This window comes from Antennarius striatus, chromosome 6 (assembly GCF_040054535.1).
Source record: "Antennarius striatus isolate MH-2024 chromosome 6, ASM4005453v1, whole genome shotgun sequence".
In the NCBI taxonomy this organism is placed as follows: Eukaryota; Metazoa; Chordata; class Actinopteri; order Lophiiformes; family Antennariidae; genus Antennarius; species Antennarius striatus.
Window position 1 is genome coordinate 14,936,263 of NC_090781.1, and position 12,377 is coordinate 14,948,639.

At 38.5% G+C, this 12,377-nt stretch overlaps 1 protein-coding gene across 1 annotated transcript in view; it reads right to left on the reverse strand.

Moving 5' to 3' along the window:
- tenm4 (teneurin transmembrane protein 4) overlaps positions 1-11,656 on the reverse strand; it is a 167,993-nt gene extending 156,337 nt beyond the window's left edge. Inside the window, exon 1 of the mRNA XM_068317843.1 lies at positions 11,540-11,656. The gene's annotated coding sequence lies outside the window, so the exon portion shown is untranslated. The remainder of the gene's footprint in view (positions 1-11,539) is intronic.
- Between the last annotated feature and the right edge of the window lie 721 nt (positions 11,657-12,377).

Below are 12,377 nucleotides of genomic sequence, written 5' to 3' on the forward strand. Positions count from 1 at the left end.
TGTTGTAATATCTACATAAAATACAGTCTTGTACAATGCCATTGCACCACCTGAAAATTCAGTGTGCCACATTCAAAATTGGAGCACCCAGCAGACTATCCTCCCAGCACACTATATTGGGTTGGGATAAAGAGCCAGTAGTGACGTTTACAGAGGGAATAACTCCTAGGGCTTACTTTATGCTTGAAACTGACAAAATATGTGGGATTTCATTAAATTGAAACACAAAACTAACATTGTAATAAATGAGCTGCAAATTTTTAAAACACAATTCACAATTAGAAAAAGGTGTGCATTTTTTGACATATTATTATTTATTTATTATTATTTATTATATGTATGTTAAAATTAATTATTTCATTAATTAATACATTAATACAAAATAATAAATTCAAAAATAAAACCAGTCGTTTTTGCCACATTATAAGTGTGGAGAACTGTACATTGAGGTGAGCTTACTTTTATATTAAATCTGCTCTGATAAAGTCCATAAGCATTTGTCCTTAGGTCTCTCCATAACAAAATGTAATTGCTAGTCAAAGTAGATTAGTCAGGGTAAGAATATAGAAGCCATCATTATCATCACTGTTTTTCCTCAACCTACAATCATGCAATGCCATGGTTACAGTAGCAAACAATTTAAATTGCAAATGTCATCATTTTTGTAAAATAATTCAGTAATTTCACATAGAGGCAAGAAGTGATACCCCAAGTGTGGAAAGCGGTGTATTTCCTTTCCTCTGAGTTGAATCATTTCATTTCACATATATTCATTAGCTAACACACTCTACCTTCAGGCTGAACATCCTGATGGCAGTGAAAAAAGAAAATCATCTGTGAGATCAGCTAACAGGTTAAGTAGGAAAGATGAGAAACAAGCTACACAAAAATGGTCCCTTAAATCATAGTTAAATTTAGTAGAGCCTTTTTTTTTCTATTACTTACACACTGACTCAGTCAGAGAAGCATAAAAGATTGTGTTCATGATGTCTGGAAGACGAAGTATTTCAGAAATGCTGACAGGAAGCTCCAATCATCTCTTTGAAACTTTTTACATACTGTACATTCAAAAGTACATACAGTTTATCCAGGGCAACAGTTAAACAATTCCAAATGAATTGCACGTTGGATGTAATAGAGACTTAGGTTATATCCTTTAAAACAGTGGTCCCCAAACTACTACCAGTCAGTGCGTCAATTGACACCGAGCTGCACAGATGGAGAACATAACTTTCATCATTTCTTTTTTACTTATTTATTGATTCTGAACAATGTCTTGTTTTGGAAAATTATTGGATTCTCCCCACCACATCTGTCCATAACTCATCTTGACATTTGTCAAGATGCTTGTCTCAGTCACATGGCCACCTTCTTTAACCCTTACAGCCCTATGATCACGCCCCCATGATCAGATCACATGATGTTTTTAAAACCAATCGTAACAAATAAAGTCTGTCACGTGGACTGCTGTGCGCATGTTTACGTGATAGTATAGATGTGAAACTGTCTTTCGGTTTTTATTTGGAGCCGATTGACACCGGAAAACCTGAGATATGATCGTTTACATTTGATCTAAGACAAACGGTTCAAATGGCTTCTTATAATCAGAGGGCAGGCACCATATGTAGTCGCCATCGTATTAGTGGGATGCATGTATTCACGTGATTTGAACATGTCTCGCGATTCGCGCATTTTGTCACGTGATGCAAACATGTAGCGTGATTGGTGCATTTTGTCATGTGACGCAAATTTGCGTCACGAGTCTTATTTTGAAAAACTCCTTTGAAGAGTGGCACAAGTGAGACAAACTGTATATAGTTATGTTAGAAGCCTATGGCAACCTTTTTTGGAGTTCAAAATCAAATTGATGATCATGTTTTTGGTTTTTATGTGTAATAAAATATAATTTGTTCCATTTTCGAAATTGACTGTGTGTCTATTTTGGCCCAAAAAAACTCCTTTGAAGAGTGGCATAAGTGACACCTCTGTGGTACCTCTACTTACGAAATTAATTGGTTCCGGAAGAAATTTCATACGTAGAAAATTTCGTAAGTAAAGACACGTTTTCCATGCAAATGCTCTAATCCGTTCCACCCCCCCAAAATTCCGACATAGATGTTTTATAAGGCATAAAAATGCATCAAAACATGTAACAAATACATGTTACAATTAGATTATTACACAATAAATGAGAGTTGTGAATAATGTAAAAAACAAAGAATAAATAATAAAAATGATGGTCATTTACCTTTTAACTGCTGTCCTCATTGTTTTTTGCCCTCTTTGGTTCATGCGCTCCTATCTCACCATGCCAAACAACAGAGTGAATTCCAGTCCTCCTTTTGAACTTCTCCAACCACTCACGCGATGCCTTAAACTCCTTAAACTTCCTTTTGTTTTAATAACGTGGCATTTGTAGATGCATTATTCTTAAGCCAAACGCATCCCATTTTCATGCTTTTCTATGACCTCTTGCTTTGTTTTTAAGGACAAAAAAAACAGTTTTCTCCATCTTTTCTTTTCCTCTTTTCTCCGTCACTTTCTTGGGGTCCATAGCGAATACTCAAAAAGTTATTTGTGCAAAACTATCAGAACACCTCACGGGTCGAGGGCCGAATGACGAGGACCCTGCTTAAACACAGATCTAGGTCCACACAGAGGTCCCTCTTAGCCGATGGGATGCCAGGAAGATACTAGGTAATAGCCAACGGCAGAGCAGCTATGAGAATGTTGCATTCAGGAACCTGCGGGAGCTGCGAGTATCAGCCCATTCTGTATTTTTACCTTTCTTAAGTCAAAATTTCTTTTGTAACTAGAGGCAATATTTTCCTGCTGAGAAATTTTTTAAGTAGAAAATTTCGTAAGTAGAGACATTCGTAAGTAGAGGTACCACTGTATAATTATGTTATAAGCATATGGCAACCTTTTTGGAGCTCAAAATCAATTCGATGAGCATGTTTTTGGTTTTTATGTGCAATAAAATAGAATTTTTCCATTTCCGAATTTGACTGTGTGTGTCTATTTTGCCCCAGTATGTCAATATAATAAGTTAAAAGGTGATGGGACGTTTGTGCCCATCAGTAGAGCTTGTCTTATTTCCCTTGTCTTTTCAAGGGAAATAAAGATTATCTTTTCATATCGCTGAAGTTGTGCTAAAGATAAATATACCAAGCATGGGTATGTTAAATCATTTTTAATGTGGTATACAGAGACAAATATCAAATGTAAAAAAGGTGTAAAAAACCGTGGTGAGACCAGCAATGTTGTTTGGTCTAGAGACAGTGTCACTGAGGAAAAGACAGGAGACAGAGCTGGAGGTAGCAGAGATGAAGATGCTGAGGTTCTCTTTGGGAGTGACCAGGAAGGATAGGATCAGGAATGAGTACATCAGAGGGACAGCACATGTTAGAGGTTTTGGAGATAAAGTCAGAGAGGCCAGACTGAGATGGTTTGGACATGTCCAGAGGAGAGATAGTGAATATATTGGTAGAAGGATGCTGAGTTTTGAACTGCCAGGCAGGAGGCCTAGAGGAAGACCAAAGAGGAGGTTTATGGATGTGGTGAGAGAGGACATGAAGGTAGTTGGTGTGAGAGAAGAGGATGCAGAAGACAGGGCTAGATGGAGGCAATTGATTCGCTGTGGCGACCCCGGCCAATAAACCTGAAGCGCATGCTTTTGGAGGTGGGAGGAAGCCGGAGAACCCGGAGAGAACCCACGCGGATACGGGGAGAGCATGCAAACTCCGCACAGAGCGGGACTCGAACCCGGACCCGCCGTGTTGTGAGGCGACAGCGCTAACCACCGCGTCGCCCTATGTTTATTATTATATTTAGAAAAAAAGTTTTTATGCTGGTAACATTATTTTATTTTGTTGTATGTGTCCACCACACCTTGTGTGTGTGTGTGTGTGTGTCTGTCTCTGTGTAGCTCCACGGTGCACTGGCGTTGCACCCAGTTTCCCTGCCTCACGCCCTATGACAGCTGGCATAGGCTCCAGTTCCCCATGACCCTCGCAAGCAGATGAAGCGGGTAGGAAAATGAATGAATGAATGGATGTATATGTCCACCACACCTTAAAGGCAGTCCATGAAAGTATTGGCTGACATTAAACCAGTCTGTAACACAAAATATGGTTGCGACCACAGCTTTAAACATGCCATGTCATACTGTAGCTCTCACTGTGTTTGTGTGTGTGTGTGTGTGTGTGTGTGTGTGTGTGTGTGTGTGTGTGTGTGTGTGTGTGTGTGTGTGTGTGTGTGTGTGTGTGTGTGTGTGTGTGTGTTGTGTGTGTGTTTTAGTTGTAGCCATGTGTAATATTAGGATTCAAATTCAAAGTATTACACGACATCCTATCTGCAGCCTCACTGTATACAATGGTTTTCAAACTGTAAGTCACTAGGGTCTAATTACCTGTAAATCAACAGCCGTTTCACTATCTTGCATAAGATTGTCCTTGTCATGATGAAATGCCACTAGGGAGCCTGTTCTGATGGGAGAATTTGAAGATGCAGAAAATATAACTAGCCACTTTGTTAGTTTGATAGCTGCAAGTAATGTGATGCCTGCCAGCTGAATCGTCCCATAAAGTCACCTTCAAACACCATAAGGACATCTTATTCTTCCTGTCACCTTTGTTAAGTTCAACCAAAGTTGAAGTTCAGTCATCAAATTACAAGCTTATCTATCAGTTGTCCACTCCCTCAATAGTCTATGGCAGGGGTCCCCAACCCCCGGGCCGCACAGAAAGAAAAAATAATTTACAGTACTTCCGTTTTATTTATTTTGGAGTCTGGAAGATTTTTAATTTAGAAAAATTACTTGATTCTGTTACATCCGTCTATGTTAGTGATCTCCAACCACCTGGTCGCGACCAGAAACATTTGGTACTGGGTGGCACAGAAAGTTTGACTTCCTTTTTTGTAATTGGTTGGCAGTCTAAAGATGTATTATTTTGAATAGTGACGTCTGTGCGGAATGACACACAGACAAATGCGTGCATCTGTCCTGCTTGATAGGTCTCGGTCGCGTGACAAGTTATTAGACGTTACCCCTAAATTAAGCGGCCACAACTGAGCCAGTGTTCTGGATTACAGTCAAGACGGATTATCCTGGGATCGCCCAAAAAGTATCGGAAACCTTGCTTCCATTTCCAACCTCCTATCTTTGTGAAACAGAATTTTCTGCAGTGAACTTAAAGAAAACCAAACTGCGGAGTGGACCAGACGTCTGGAACACACTTCAGGTGCCATTGTCTCCCGTTACCACTATTTCTCCTTATTGTAATTATTATTATTTGATTGACTTGTTCACGCTTTTATTGGAAATGATCACTTTTTCTCCTACGTAGAACGTGCTGTTTGTGGCTATATATAAGTGGCTATATTTCAAAATAAACCCCATTAGTGCTGTCACTTGAAACAAGTTTTTAATATAATTATTTCTTACAATTATTTCGTTTACAGAGATGTTGATTACCAATTCATGAAAAAAAGGTTGTTTATTGTCTGTTGATGTCTGCATCAACAGACACTATTGTCTTGGATGAAATCGGTCCGTGGCACAAAAAAGGTTGGGGACCGCTGACATCCCATAGACTCTATGGGATGCATGCCCCATGAGAAGAGTCATTTGTGCTGTGTAGTTAACTCTGGTGGTATAAACCACATTGACCCGACCGTTCGACTGTCAGTAAGAAGCAGTAGGGAGTAGTTTAACCTGGTCTGCTTCAATTTCTCTCCATCAGTGAATTTTTGATGTGTGATGTGTATTCGAACACAGAGGATCATAAAGCCAGCAATGCCAAATCTGCTGTTACAGAACTGCTTTTAGAGACTTAAATTAACATTTTTCCCTCTTTTAATGTTGAGTTTGCTTCGCAAAGCCTCCATTTGGATATTTATCAATCACTCTACTTGTCTGAGCAAAATATACAGACCACCAAACATGTTTTGAACATTTATGTCCATGAATGTTTCAGTTCCTTCCATGATGACGTATTAGGGCATAGTAAAAGTATTGCCCCAGCCAATACACAAATTATACCAATGCAAATGAGACAAACACTACCTCATGAGGAGGACAGTATTGTGCGCTGTCAGTCTTAGAAATACCATATTGAGCTGACAAATATAAAATAAAATTGTCTTAAATGAAACCGAAACAATTTTCTTCATCCCGTGGATTTTGGAAATATCAGCTTTTGATGACTAGACAGAGAGAAAAAAATTGTACATGAGAGTTTGTTTTGTCATTGAAACGATTTTTGGGGGTGCAACCACATATTATCTTTTGCTGTAGAAAATAAACGACAGAAATACTGATAACACAAAAACATTGCTTGTATTGCCAAATCTGACATTTAGTAGGAAAAACAGCTACTATCCAACTAAATGATACTCTTGAATGTGCTTAGCTAGAGCATCATAATCTGAGAATGGAGATATACGGTGAGAACAGCGCTGGCACCACTAAGTGCACCTGGTCCTGTGAAATGGCCTCATATTATTTGGCTGTTAACAACCGTGGAAGGCAACCATCAGATCTAACGACCCTCTCGAGATGGCTGCCCATCCCATTACTGATCCGGAACCATGTTTAGAAGTGGGAATGAGACACTGCCAACTGAATGCACCGTTATGCTTTCAACGTCTTCTGTACGAAAAAGATTTTTACGAAACTGATCAGTCATACTGTAGGTCTTCTTCTACACTAAGTAACTGTGCTTGTATTTTCACCTTCATGTTGAAAAGATCAGTTTGTGGGGTTAAAAGGTTTTTTTATTAAGTGTGAGGAGAAGCAACTTTGATTTACTCCTGGCACGGATGCATTTCTGCAGAGCAACTATCGTGTTAATACATTTACAGAATCTTTAAATACAGTATTTTTTCATTTTCATGGGTGCCCCTCTTGTCCTTCCAATATGAAAATCAGGTTCAAGTGTTCTACCAAATTGTAAGATAATAAGGTCTTGTCTGTGTTATCTGTCAGATATTTTGTGCTCACATATTTGAGATAATGTCTCTTTTTTTTTTTTTTTTTTTACAAATCCTTCTGTCCACGCAAAGTATCATATTATGAATAAGTGATCTTTACGTATTTACAGAAAAGGAGAACCTGCAGTACAAGTACCAAAGGCAGGAGAGCAACTGTTGTAACTAAAGAGAAACCACTGAACAAGACCTAATTTTGTTCAGCATGACGTACTGGGTGAAAAAGCATTGTTCATCGCTCAATTTTTGTTTTTACTTACATAAAAAGTTTTGAAATTCTTTTTTTATGTGTGATATGTAGAACATTTATAAATAATTTATGTAAAGGATGAGAGACTAATCCATTCTTAGGGAATTCAAATAACGGCCTCCAGTGTAAATGTACTCTTGCTTCATCTATCTCTACTATTATGTTTCTGCTCAGTATTCAATTGATATGAAATTATATTTTCGGGACAGCTGATTCAAGAAAAAAGGTACAGCAGCAAAGTACCCTGCTGTGGCATTGAGAAGACGACAATATAAAAAAATTAGGCTATGATTGGGCAGTAAGTAAACACACCTGCAAACTATCATTAGGTTCTACAGCAAAGGAGAGTCATCTTAAAAAATCTCTACATGTGTACTACATAATGTCTGACACAAGGATCACGTTGCTGTGTGTCAAGCAGGAGAATTACTACCCTGTGTTTGGGAGCTCAAGCGCACAGTTTCAATCCCAATCTCACTCTGAAAGTACTTTCAGTTATTCTGACATTCAGAGCAACAAACAAGTGTAAGATTCCAGTTCTTTGAAAAATGGTTCTAACAGTTTTTAGGGGTGAAAAACAATATCTATACACTCACGTATTGCAATAGTCTCCAAAACATGTACAGTACTAGTGTTAACACAAGAAGAAGCCTAGAAAATCTATAGCATTGCTGATAGTATTTCAATCTATTGCTTTCCATAAAATCCTAATGTGTGCATAGTCACCTGTATCATGTAATTCTAATCCTGGCAAACACAAAGACCAACCAATTTTTATACTCAGTGCTGCAGTGTTCCTGAACAAAGAAATATAAAGACATTTCTATCCAATTGGATAAAAGGGTAACTTTTCTGCACATAATGACTATGGTGATCATGCTATTAACGTAGCTTGTTCTTCATCAAAAAGCCAACAAATCTATTATTTTTTTACCTTTGTAAATTGATTAAATAACATAAAATTGAGCATTTCATTTTACCAGGGAATTTGGATTTTGTCTTGTCTCTTATCTCTTTATCAGTGATACAGCTATTAATACATGGAAGTTGGAACAGTTTTGTTTTAGAATTAGTAATGTTTATTATGGACCTAACAACTGCAGGGTGAAAATGACAACAGTATTCTAGTCTTCTCTCTGCATTAAGAAAGGTGTCTGTCACTTTCACTTTTTTATTCACCATCAAAAGGGAGGAATGAAGTTGTCTGAAACACTAAAACACACATATTTCCTTAAACAAACATGGTAATTCTATTTTTAAATACAGGTCAGGTTGTCAGTGGTCACAAAAATAACTTTCACTTCAACCCTCTTCTTGTCAGATTAGATTAGAGCGATGCAGCATGTAAAGCATAAAATAGATTTTTGATTTAATGTTGCAGGTATGTGTCTGCGGTTTCCATTTAATGGCTACCTGCACTAAAGAACAAAATTGTATCAGACTACAAAGAAAAAAATGCTCTACAACAAACACTTGGCCAGTTTGTGACACAACATGCTTTTGATTTCTGCAGTGTCCTGAATTTATCACACAAAATCTGTAACCATCCTGTCAACATTCTGAAAAACAGAGGGGTTGTGTAAGTGAGTGTGTGACAGTGAGGGGTTGCAGTAACCAGCGTTGAAGTCCAATAAAGTGGTGTAATTGTGACAGCTACTCATTAGTTCTTGGTGTGATAAATCACAGAATGACAGACTGCAGCTTCAACTAAACATAATGCTCCAGGCAAGAAAATGCCCTTCTCGTTTGCTGCACTCACTGCTACTAAGTTGAGCCGGTACAAAAGGATCACTGACTCAGCAGCTAGTGAACAGGATATGATAAATCATTTACATTTAAGGAGGGCACATAAATTATTTTTATGATTGTCTGTAATCCAAAGCAGGCTGATACTTGTCATTCAAACACTAAGACACAATTTGCCTTCCCACGGAGCCACAGACACCATATGAGAGCATACACCATCAACAGTGTTCATTTTCCCCAAATGCAACACTTATCTCCCCAGATGTCCGTGCAGTTCTCAAAACAAAAATTACTTGAAATACACAATAACCCTTGAGAAAACTCCACAGGGACAGAGGCATTTCATTGTTTCCTCCCTGTCATCGTTCTGCCCCCAAACGCTGCCACCGTTAGTTTAAGCGCAACAATCGTTTAAGGAGCGTAACAAGGGCCAACTGTAACTTAGATGTCATCTGTCTTTCAGCAGTCTGTCCTTTGGAGAACAGCAAAGTGTCCAGTTTGCCATGAAGCAAAAACAAAGGTGAAAAGACAGGCAACAGATTTTTCATTTGTGATCACAAAGATGGGGCTGTTTCCCCACTTATCATGCACAGAACTAATGGTGAGGCTGCTTCTCAGAGCTCTTCAGCACGACAAAGACAAGTGGGAGAATGCAGCCTTGTTCTTCAAAGGTTAACCTTGGTGGGACCTAACAACTCCAGACTTCTTATTTGATGCCTCTGTGAAACACTTTCCATGAAAGATGGAGGGCCCCTGGATTCCCTTGGATTTAACCTCTAATATCTGAGGTCATGCTTCCCGCTACGGCCAATGGTGGCACTTGTACAACAAATCCCCCACACACAGAGAGAAGCTTCTTAATCATCCCAATGTCTACAGCATGTCCTGGGAAAAGATGGACCAGAAAGGCAGATTATAGCATCAGTAATCTCTATTTTTTCAGGTTCCAATCAAACTATAAAATATGTACTCACAGAATTTTGAGAGTAACTACTACAATTTGTTTTTTTGTGAATATTTTATTTTTAAAAATACTAAATTATCTTAATTCAAAATTTAAGCATGCTTCATTATTTTTATTATCACAATGCTTAAATATGCTATAATTTAATACTGGAAAAATTATTAATTAACTGATAAAACCTATGACACATATTAGTCTGATTTGGTGCAAGCCCGAAATCTAGTGCCAGGCACAGAGGTGTGTGTGTGTGTGTGTGTGTGTGTGTGTGTGTGTGTGTGTGTGTGTGTGTGTGTGTGTGTGTGTGTGTGTGTGTGTGTGTGTGTGTGTGTGTGTGTGTGTGTGTGTGTGTGTGTGTGTGTGTGTGTGTGTGTGCGTGTGCGTGTGCGTGTCCCAAGTTGCCCAATCAGAATACAGAGTTGGTCTGAGGTTGTGTAGGGCCCAAACAATAACTCCCAGGGGTCCAAGTAACGCTTTTACTCCTCCAGTCTCCAATGATTGTGAACTGCAGGACATTAAAATTGAGACGTTTCTTAAATCATGCCAATTATGTTAAAGTATGGTTTTTAATACTTTGTGTTGTCACATTTGGAACACAAAAAATGCAAAAAATAAATGAATAAGTAAAACAATAAAATAATAAATAATAAAATGACCACAGTAAAGTAACCATGGTTAGACGATAACATGTTATTTGTTTTGATGATGGTAAAACCATGGTATTTGTTACAAGTGGCATTTCTTTACACTTTAACACTCACTGAAGATAAACTAAAATGTGTTTTTACCCTGTACCAAGCCTTGTTCTTGTTGAAGCAAGCCCATCAGATTACTACCACAAGTAACTAAAGGGAACAAGTTGAATGAACTCACCTGTTCACTCACACGTTCCTCACACGTTCACTCACCAAAACTGTGAGTGAACGTGTGAGGACGACCCATAATCTAACTACCAACAAAAAATTAAAAAAAAAAAAAAAAAAACACATTTCTTATTTCCACGCCTTAAATTAATCATATTGTCACTCACTGCCTATTCAATCATTGAACACAGTGTTTGTGAATGTAGTGGGTATTTGTAGAGCAGGACAGTTCAACCTACCACTATATTCAGGATGCAAGACCTTGTCCACTCTCATCTGTTATTTATGGACCTATCTCGCATCATTTAGGACGCGATGCAGCTATTCTGCGCCTGCTGTGAAAAGCAACTATGGACTTTTTGATCCCTCAGCCTAGCAGCTATCAAATTCACAGTGCGATGTTAAGGCGGTCTGAAAAACCTTTAGGCTACAAATTTAAAAAAAAAAATTTAAAAAAAAAACGAGGACTCTGCTGCAACGTTGACGAAGCTGCGTTAATCTCTCTCCAAAAGATTTACGTGCGGGTTAATGGACATATTTGTATAATGGACAACACAAACAAACGGCGGAAAAAAAACAAAAAAAAAAACAACCCCACACACACATCTGTATTGAAACTGATCGTGGCTACCAACATTAGTTTAACGCATTTGGTTCCATATTGCATGATGCTCATGTGCAGCTGTTTTCTACAACACTTGCAAAAAATACCAGTAAAATGAATGTTACCATTCTGAAGACACATCCAATGCAGCAGGCCGGTCCCGTTGACAATCACCGATTCAGTGTAGGATTTCCCCCAAAAAGCATTTATTCGTTTTAGTTCGTGTCCTTCTGTCTTCCTTTTCGTTTTGATAGTAGTCAGTGCTGGCGAATGTATTTCCAGTGAGCACGACACAGTAGGGCAGGGGAAAAAAATCCTCCTCCTCCTCCTCCTCCTCCTCCTTCTGCTCCACCGAGGTGCTGCTGCTGCTCACAGCGCGCTCAGAGAGGCTCACATGGGCGAGAGGCAGTCGTCCAAGATGCCCATTAGCATTCACAGACCTGATTGAGCACCGTGGAAATCCTATGGGAGAAATTCGTGAACTAGTCCCCGGACACAGAGTGAGAGATAAGGCGACACGACAGCCGATATGCTGTGGAATGACATGCTGCTCACGATTTACATTTACGACTTTGGAGCGGGGAAGAGCGACTGTGCGTGGTCGCCCCCTTTGGTACTACGCTGTAGTCCGCTCAAATCTCTGCCTGTTTTATATTTTCCTATTTAAACAATGAAACGTATTTTCTAATTTTATTTCTCTTTCAGACATGTTAACCCATTTCATTGGGGCGTTAACCAGGATTACAAAATTATACTGCAAAAATACTGCAAAAAAGTACTGCAAAAATTACAAATAACTATTAAGTCACTATAAAACTATTTTTTTGTATATTGTATTCAAATGGATACTACCAACAAAGTTCTAGTGTCCTATTTGCGAATATTTCTAAAATATATTTTCTGATAATTTTAATGATGTAATTATTATTAAAATGTATTTGAAATTATACATTTTCTGTAATT